The 9,622-nt window shown below is 50.3% G+C and overlaps 1 pseudogene; it reads left to right on the top strand.

Annotated features, from left to right (window-relative positions):
* Positions 1-3,026: 3,026 nt before the first annotated feature.
* Positions 3,027-6,348, top strand: LOC109383349 (metalloproteinase inhibitor 1 pseudogene; annotated as a pseudogene).
* The last annotated feature ends 3,274 nt before the right edge of the window (positions 6,349-9,622 follow it).

Genomic DNA, 9,622 nt, shown 5'->3' with positions numbered 1-9,622 from the left:
GGCTGGTCCCACACCCATGTGGGAAGATATTTCAGCTGTGGAGGTCCCCCCCTGGGAGCAAGGGATCCCAAACCCTCCCCAGCCCAGGGTTTCAGTGCTGGAGAGAGAAGTCCCCATAATTTCTGTCTGTAAAAACCAGCAGAGATTGTGGCTAAGTGAAGAGGGCAGCTGCACTCTCAGGTGCTCCTCTTAAAGGAACTGTGTATGGAATTACTCATTGATGGACTCACTCTGTGCTCCAGCGCTGGGGCAGCAGCTCAAAAAGCACTAAGGACATACAGGGAGGGACTGAATTGTCTGGCTTCAAGTTGAGGGCTGGAGGGGCAACTTTGTCCCAGACGGAGGAGCTGGTGGAAGCCATTGTTTCTTTGTTGAGCCCTCCCCACTCCCAGCATGGAGATGCATGCGGACACCACAGGTCTGAGTCTCCGTCAAACCAGCTATCGCCTTTTGTCTGTCCCGCCCTAGTGATTCCTTGAGACCATGCCCCACCCAACTTTCAGACACACTCAAGCCACTTCCAGTGGCTTTTCTGTATAAACAGTCTGCCTTGGCTCATGCTTCAGACTTTCCTAAAATCTCTCAAAGGTTCACAAAACCCAGACAAGCAGCACCTGGTTTCAGCATGTCCTGTACCTCTGGCTGAGCAGCCCTAAACCCAGCACTAGCAACAATTGGCCTTAGTTCACAGCTTGGCCTCTCAAGGCACCTCCAAGCACAGTGCAGGCAGCAGCCATCTCTGGATTGTTTTGTGCCTCATGCCAGATGACCCCAGACAGGGCACAGACTGTGGCTGGACTTGGCCTGCAGTGGGTCCCTTCCCAAAAGGCCCTTGGGCTGGCAGGCCCAGTGGCCAGCTTCGAACTGAGCCAGAGCATCACCCGGCCGCCTCCAAAGATGACACACCCAAAGGGCAGACTAGGCAGGCACCAGAGCCCTGCTAAAATGAACCCTGCTCTGTAAGATCACCCCTGCACAACAGCCCTTCCACTGTAGTCATAGCCATTCCTCACAACCAATCAGCCTGAGGGTCAATCCCTCCCATTCATGTGCAAACAGCAATCAAGTCTCAACTACAACAGAAGGCACACACAACCCACATAAGGGACACACGTGGAGCACCTGATTCTGGTGACCAGGGAGACTGTGCCACTGGGCCCCACAGGACACCTACTACATATGTCCATTCTACTAAGACTGGGAGTCATAGCAGCCCTACATAGAAACAAACAGAGAGAGGCAGCCAAAATGGGGAAACAAAGAAACATGACCCAAATAAAATAAAATAAACAGAACAAAGCTCCAAAGAAGAACTAAACAAAATGGAGACAAGTAATCTACCAGATGCAGAGTTGCAAGCACTGATCATAAGGATGCTCAATAATCTCAGGGAGAACTTCAACAAATGGATAGGAAACATAAAAAAGATCCAGTCAGAAATAAAGGATACAGGGGCCAGCCAAGTGCCTCAGTTGGTTAAGAACACGAGCTCTGAGCCTCAGGGTCAACAGTTCGACTCCCACATGGGCCAGTGATGCTGCCCCTGAGCTGAGCTTCCACTGAGCTGCCAACAGGTGGCAGGATGGCTCAGCTGGTGAGAGCACATGCTCCTAACAACAACGTTGCTGGTTAAACTCCTGCATGGGGTGGTGGGCTACGTCCACCCGCAACTAAGATTGAACATGATTCCTTGAGCTGAGCTGCTGACGGGTGGCCAGATGGCGACTGGACTTGGATCTGAGCTAGCTATGCCCTGCACAACTAAGACTGAAGGACAACTTGGCTGTTCCCCTTCTCCAATTCCCCCCAATAAAATCTTGAAAGAACGAAAGAAAGAAAGAAAGAAAGAAAGAAAGAAAGAAAGAAAGAAAGAAAGAAAGAAAGAAAGAAAGAAAGAAGGAAAGAAAGAAAGAAAGAGAAAATAATAACTGAAATGAAGAATACATTACAGTGAATCAACAGTAGATTAGATGAAGCAGAGGATCAAATCAGCAATTTAGAAGATAAGGTAGCAGAAAACACCCAATCAGAACATTTAAAAAAAAATCGAAAAAAATAAGGAGAGTTTAAGGGGCCTCTGGGACAACATCAAGCATACCATCATTCACATCATAGAAGTACCAGAAAGAGAAGACAGAGAGCAAGGAATTGAAAACACATTTGAAGAAATAATGATGGAAAATTTTCCTAACCTGGTAAAGGAAATAGATATACAAGCCCAAGAAATGCAGTCTCAAACAAGATGAACCCAAAGAGGCCCACACCAAGACACATCATAATTAAAATGCTAAAGGTTAAACACAAAGAGAGAATTTTAAAAGCAGCAAGAGAAAAGAAGTTAGTTATCTACAAGGGAGCTCCCATAAGACTATCAGCTGATTTCTCAACAGTATCTTTGCAGGCCAGAAGGGAGTAGCAAGAACTATTCGAAGTGATGACAAGCAAGGACCTATGACCAAGATTGCTCTACCCAGCAAAGCTATCATTTAGAATCAAAGGACAGATACAGCTTCACAGACAAGGAAAAACTAAAGGGGTTCATTACCACCAAACCAGTATTCCAGAGAATATTAGGATTTCTTGAAGATGAAAAAAAAATATATATATATATATATATATATATATATATATGAATAATATAATGGCAATAACTACATACCTATCAACAATTACTTTCAATGTAAATGGATTCAATGTTCCAATCAAAAGATAGGGGGGCTGAATGGATAAGAAAACAAGACCCTTACATATGCTGCCTACAAGAGACTCACTTCAGATCAAAAGACACACTGAAAAGACTGAAGGTAAAGGGATGGAACAAGATATTTTATGAAAGTGGAAACAAAGAAACATACAAAAAAGCTGGGGTAGCAAAACTTAAACCAGACAAAATAGACTTTAAAACAAAGGCTACAGGCACTACTGCCACCCCCGCCCCTCGAGTGGACATTTATCCTCTGCTGCTCAGGCCCTGCCGCCATCGCCATAGACCCAACGCCTAGAGAGGCTACACCAAAGAACCCACCATGGCCCCCTTTGCATCCCTGGCCTCCGGCATCCTGTTGTTGCTGTGGCTGACAGCCCCCAGCAGGAGCCTGTACCTGTGCCCCACCCCACCCGCAGATGGCCTTCTGTAACTCCAACCTTGTCATCAGGGCCAAGTTCGTGGGGAACGCAGAAGTCAATCAGACCACCTTATATCAGCATTACGAGATCAAGATGACCAAGATGTTCAAGGGTTCAGTGCGCTGGGGGATGCCCCTGACATCTGGTTCATCTACACCTCGGCAATGGAGAGCATCTGTGGATACTTCCACCGGTCTTAGCGCTGCAGCGAGGAATTTCTCATTGCTGGATAACTGTGGAAGGGGCACCTGCACATCACCACCTGCAGTTTCGTGGCTCCCTGGAGTAGCCTGAGCTCCACTCAGCGCCGGAGCTTCACCAAGATCTATGCTGCTGGCTGTGAGGAATGCACAATGTTTCCCTGCTCATCAATCCCCTGCAAAGCGCAGAGTGACACTCACTGCTTGTTGACAGACCAGCTCCTCACAGGCTCTGACAAGGGCTTCCAGAGCCGTCACCTTGCCTGCCTGCCTGCCGCAGGAGCCGGGGATGTGCAACTAGCGGTCCCTGCGGCACTGGATTGCCTGCATCCTGCCTCCAGCAGAAGCCAAACTCTGCACAGGGTTCACCCTCTTTCCCACTCCTGTCTGCTTTTCTTTAAGACAAAATAAAGACCTACCACTCAGAAAAAAAATAATAAAATAAAATAAAACAAAGGCTACAACAAGAGACCAAGAAAGACTTAGTAATCCCTCTACTGGGTACTTATCTAAAGAAACCCAAAATGCTACTAGGAGAGGACATGCTCATCCATATGATTATTATTATTTACAATGGCCAAGGTATGTCCCCGATGAATGGATAAGTGGATGAGTGGATAAAGAAGAGGTAGCACATATACACAATGGAATATTACTCAGCTGTAAAAAAGAATGAAATCTTGCCATCTGCAACAACATGGATGGACCGAGAGGGTATTGTGCTGAGTGTAGTAAATCAGACAGAGAAAGGCAAATGTCATATGATTTTACTTATAAATGGAACTAAAGAACAAAATAAACAAATGAAACAGAAACAAACTCACAGATACAGAAAACATTCTGATGGTTGCCAGGTGGGAGGGGGGTTGAGGGTGGGTGAAAGGGGAAAAGGGATTAAGAAGTACAAATTGGTTGTTACACAGTAGTCATGAGGGTATAGGGTATAGCATAAGGAATATAGTGAATAATATTGTAATAACTACATATGGTGTCAGATGGGTACTAGATTTATCAGGGTGATAGATGGGAAAGGGTTGGGGGCAGGGTGAAAAAGGTGAAGGGGTTAAGAAATACAAATTGGCAGTTATAAAATAGTTGTGGGGATGTAAAGTAAAGCATAGGGAATATAATCAATAATATGGTAATTGCTATCTATAGTGCCAGGTGGGTTCTAGACTAGTCAGTCAGAGGGATCACTTCATAAATTGTATAATTGTCTAACCACTATTCTGTACACCTGAAATTAATATAAAATATTATTGAATGTAAAAAAAATCAATGTGCAAAACAAACATTGACTAATACCCTCTCTAAGACTTTTTTTTTTTTTTTAGCTGAGCCATCCTGCTACCTGTTGGCAGCTCAGCGGCTGCTCAGCTCGGGCTGGACTCGAGCCGCTGTTGCTCAGAGCTCAAACTCTNTGGCAGCTCAGCGGCTGCTCAGCTCGGGCTGGACTCGAGCCGCTGTTGCTCAGAGCTCAAACTCTTGAGCGAGCTCTTAACCAACTGAGCCACTCAGCCAGCCCTGACTAACACCCTCTCACAGCATCAAATGCTTCACACAGTAAGTCATTAGCCTTTATACCCAGAAGACTGTAAGCTCAAAGAAGGCAAAGACTTATAACTGGATTCATTAAAGTACTATCTGCACAAAGCCCATTGCCCATCGTATACTAGATGCTCCATAAATAATGTGGCAAATGAATGAATGATAGCAGATGAGAGAACACACTCAGGAGCCACTCCGCGTGGGTTTCATTTCTGCCTGTTGCTTACTAGCTGTGTGACACTGGGAAATAAATAAATAAACAAACAAACAAACAAATAATAAATAACAACGAGTAGGGTGAAGAGGGCTCCAGGTAGCGGAAATAGCAAGTGCAAAGGCCCTGAGGCAGGAATGAACTTGGAATTATGGAGAAACCAAAAGGAAGCCAGTGTGGCTGAAGCATACGGAGGAAGGGAGAGAGCACCTCACACTGGTGTGGTCCCACCTGCCCCAGTCTCTCCCCTCTGGACACTGGGCCTCCTGGGCAGGCTGAATGTTCAGGGTGACACCCTCACTCTCTGTTTCCCAGTCCCCACAGCTTCACGGATCCTGGTTCTTTCTGGCAGCAAGTTCCAGCCCATTTCAGCCTTAGCTCTGCAGACTCAGCCTGCTGCATCCTACGTATGCACCCCAGCCTCTCAGCCCATGCTCCACCCGAGATCCCAGCACCCACCCCAGCCTCAACCCAGGAGCCAGGCAGGGTTCACGCTTCCCAAAGGAGCTCTAGTCACCAAGCCTGGCAGCCTTTTAGACCCAAAGCATCTGAGGAGCCAGCTCTGGCGGACAGTGTGTAGGGTCAGGGACCACAGGGGCGGCACAGGACAGGAGATGGCAGAGCCAGACACAAGATCCTAGACTAGATAGGGCTGCAGGAACCGGAGAGGGGTGTCTGGGCCTGGCGTTCCTGGGCAGTGATGCCATCTTCCCAGCAATGGAGGGCGGCAGGCAGGAGCCTCTGATTCCCCCAGAGGACTCGTCCTTGCTGCTATCTGATGAGGGAGCTGTTGGTTACAGGAAGTCAAGACTGTTAACAGGGCAGCTCCAGGGAGCAGGAAATTAACCCACCATGCCAGAGGCAGGAGGCACTGGGCGGGGTGGGTAATTAAGAGGCCCTGCAATTAAGGCGCCTTCAAGTTGGCCCAGTGTTCTCAGGAAAGGGATCTATGATCCTACTTAGTCTGGGGGCCCCAGACGACTTTGGGAGGGAGAATGGGTCCCTGCTCCCCACCCTTCCTTCTCTTTATGCTCCTGTCTTTCCTGGCCCCATCCTCCACCCTCTGTCCAGCCACACAAGAGATTCACAGGCCCTGCTTAGTTCCATCTGTGCTCACGCTGCTCTTCCCACCTGGAATGCCTTCCCCACTCCACTCTACCTCACTCAGTCCTGCCCTTCCCTCAGACCCTGCACAGGCCCTATCTCCTCCAAGAAGTTTTCCTGGACCAGTCCTGTGGAAGGGACTGCTCTGACCTGTGACAACATAGCCCCTTCATGGTATGGTGAGGAAACAGACTCAGAGAGGGCAACCATTTGCCCAAGGTCACCCAGCAGAACTTTGACTAGAACGTGAGACTCCCAAATCTCAGACTAAGTTTCTTTCCACCAAACTGTGAGCTCATTAACCAACAATCAGCCTGAGCATCATCATGTGCAAAACTCAGGATGCAGACTGAGAGCCACAGAGGGTCCAAGGACCCCCGATCATATTTATCCAGCATCTACTTCCCTCTGGATTCTATGCTAGGGACTAGGGATGCTGTGGCAAGCAGACACAGAGACGGCCCTGCCCTCAGGGAGCTTGCAGTCTGTTGGGGGCAGACAATCCTCCACAGGATCACCCAGAGGTGTGTTCAATGATAAACCAATAAAAGGGCCCAAAGGAGAAACCTCAGGCTGGTGGGAGCTTGTGACAACGGTATTTAACCCAGCCCAGGGACCAGGACAGACTCTCTGGAGATGCTGTGCTTGGGCTGCAATCTGGAGAATAGAAAGGCAGCAACTAGGTGAGCAGCACCATGGAGCAGGGAAGAGCATTCAGGCTGGGAATGGCATGTGCAAAGACCAGCAGAGTAAGCCCAACATGGTTGGAGCTCAGAGTGAGGGAAGGTGGCCTGAGATCCAGCAGGGAGGTCACAAGCCCCACATGATGCAGGGCCTCGGCTAAGGCATTTATTTGATCTTTATCCTAAAAGCATAAGGCAGCCACTGCAGGATTTTCATCAAAGGAACAGCATGTGTATCTGGTAAATGTCACTGGCTGCAGCCTGAGGAAAGTGTTGGAAGGGAACCAGTGAATGTGGGACCTGCCAGTCCTGTACCAGTCCGGGTGATGGTGGCATGGACCAGCACAGTGCTAGAGGGCAAAGGAGCGTGTGAGGACGAAATCTCCTGGGGCAGGGTCGGGGCAGGGAGACAAGCTGGGGAAGAGGTTGAGGGAGAGAAAGGAGTCAAGGGAGCCCCCTCCAGCGTTCTGGTTTGTGCAATGGGGTGGGTGGGGAAGCCACTGAGATGGTAGCACTGTGGGGGAGGGGATGCTTATAAGAGGCTGCAGCTCAGCGGGGTGGGAGACCCAGAGGTGAGGAGGGTAGTGAGACACACCTCGGGCTGAGCAGTAGGTGCAGGCATGAGCCTCTTACTGGGACCTGCACCTTCTCAGTAGCTCCTTTAATACAGCAAGTGGCATTGCTCCCATTTTCCGGAAGAGGAAAGAGGCTCAGACAGGAAAACAGTTTGCCCAGAGCTCCATGGTGAGGATACGGCGGAACAACGATTGGAACCAGATCTGCCTTCCCTGCGTTTTCTCTACTTCAAGCTGCCTTCAAGGCACATGCATGGCTTGAGCCTGGCCCAGAAGAGAAAGCATGGCCACTCACATACGCAGATGGAGCTACTTAGCATCTGAGGGGCATTTGGTGGGAACCCCCCTTGCAGAGAAGAGAAGGGAGGCAGCCTGGAGGTGGGCGGGGGCTTCCTACCCCCACACACACACCCCGCCACACCCATTCCCCACCCCCCTTGCTGCTCAGAATCAAGGCTACCGACCTCATGGCCCTCTGTGCCTTGCATAAACGGGTACTGACACCAACTTTGTGCTAAGCCCTTTGCTGGGCCCTTCACACCCAAAAAGGGGTTCCACTGCCCCCATTTTTCAGTTAAGGAAAAAGAGAGGACAGTCACAAGGCATTGCTGGCAGCGTACAGAAAGCACTCAGGATGTCTGCCTCAGCCTCTCAGCTTGCTCTATCCAAGAGCGGGAGGGGGTCAGGGAACAGTTGGCGGAGGCAGCCAGGGAGGGGCCCTGGGCTTAGGGGGCCATCCTACCCTTCCTTCTATCCCTTATCACCCCCTCTGTGGGCTCTGGGCCTCTGGGTGCAGGTCCGAAGGGAGGGTGAGAGAAAGGAGGGGAGGTGGGTGAGCTAGGAAGTTTCTGGAACCTTTGGGGTCACCTGAGCATCCACATTATCATCTCTTCACTCTTCTACCTGCCCCCTGGAGCCCAGGGCAGCTTCCTGTGCCCAGGTTGCGGAAGGGAGGAGGCTAACAGAAACCTCTCAACCCCTTCCAGGGCTGTCTACTCAGTTCTCCTTCTGTCTACTTTATTGGGGGCACTCCAGCTCGTGCTGAACCCTCTGGTCCCTTTGTTCAGAAGAGACCTGGACAACAGGCCCGAAACCAAGCAGTGGCAGTGACATCAGGTAGGGAGAGAGTGGGAATCCTGTGGGCCATGGAAGGGCAATTGTGGGCCCAGCCTGGAGAAGCCAAGCGGAGGAGAAGGCCAACCCTGTCCTGAGAATCCTTGGTTTTGGGGGTGCAAAGAGAATGTCTAGCTGTGCCAAAGTGGCCACTGCCCTGCAGACCCCAAGGGATGGTAGGGAGGGGGCAGGACTTGGAGGGCCAAGCTGGTGCTGGGGGCAGGGACAAAGCAGAAGTAGTCCCTTCCAGCAGGGGGCGCTGGCGCAACAGAAATCCAGCCAGAGAGCCTGCAGGGAGCCTGTCCCCACCCCCACCTCCTCCACATTGGGTCTGTAGATTACCAAGGCCGGAACATGATGCTGGAGCCGGGAAGAAAAGGCACCCACTCATCAGGCCTGATTGTCGAGGCACAGCCTGGCCCCAGGGACCCAGTGCGTTGTCATGAAAAAGAAGAGCACAGATTGCAACAACCACAATGACAGACTTGAGTTGGAATTCTGGTTGTTGTTCTCTGTGTAACCTTGGGCAAGTCTTTTCTCCTCTGGTCTTCAGATTACACTTCTAAAAAAAATGAAGATGCTCACAGCTCTTTCCCCATGGGGTTGCTGTGAGGCATCAATGAGAGAAGGAAAGGTGTGGCACCTGGCATGTCGTAAGTGCTCAATAGATGGACAGAGTCCTTTGTAAGGAACAAAAAACACGCTCAGACGTCAGGACCAGTTTGGTGGATGTCCACGTTCCCCTGAGCCACTGACCCAGGGTCCTTTACCTTCCCACACAGGTTAGAGCAGGCACCCAGCTGAGGCCAACACAGCCTTCAGAGCAAGGGAGGCTTCCAGCACAAGGAAAGAAGGGCTGCAGGGGCAAGGAACCAGACAAAGCACGAGGGATGGGTTTGGGACCTCAGCCACTTGCCAGGTCTGTTTTCTTTGCTCAACGACTTTATCAAGCACCTGCCCCATGTCAGGTGTGTGGGGCATGGAGGCTTCGGGGACTAAGACACACTTGTCCTGCCTTCCAGTCTCAGGCAGAGACATCTGCTGACCACAGCCAGGCAG

The sequence above is a fragment of the Hipposideros armiger genome, unplaced genomic scaffold, assembly GCF_001890085.2.
Source record: "Hipposideros armiger isolate ML-2016 unplaced genomic scaffold, ASM189008v1 scaffold_82, whole genome shotgun sequence".
Classification (NCBI taxonomy): Eukaryota; Metazoa; Chordata; class Mammalia; order Chiroptera; family Hipposideridae; genus Hipposideros; species Hipposideros armiger.
The sequence above is the reverse complement of the archived record's forward strand: the minus strand, read 5'-3'. Positions and strand labels throughout refer to the sequence as shown.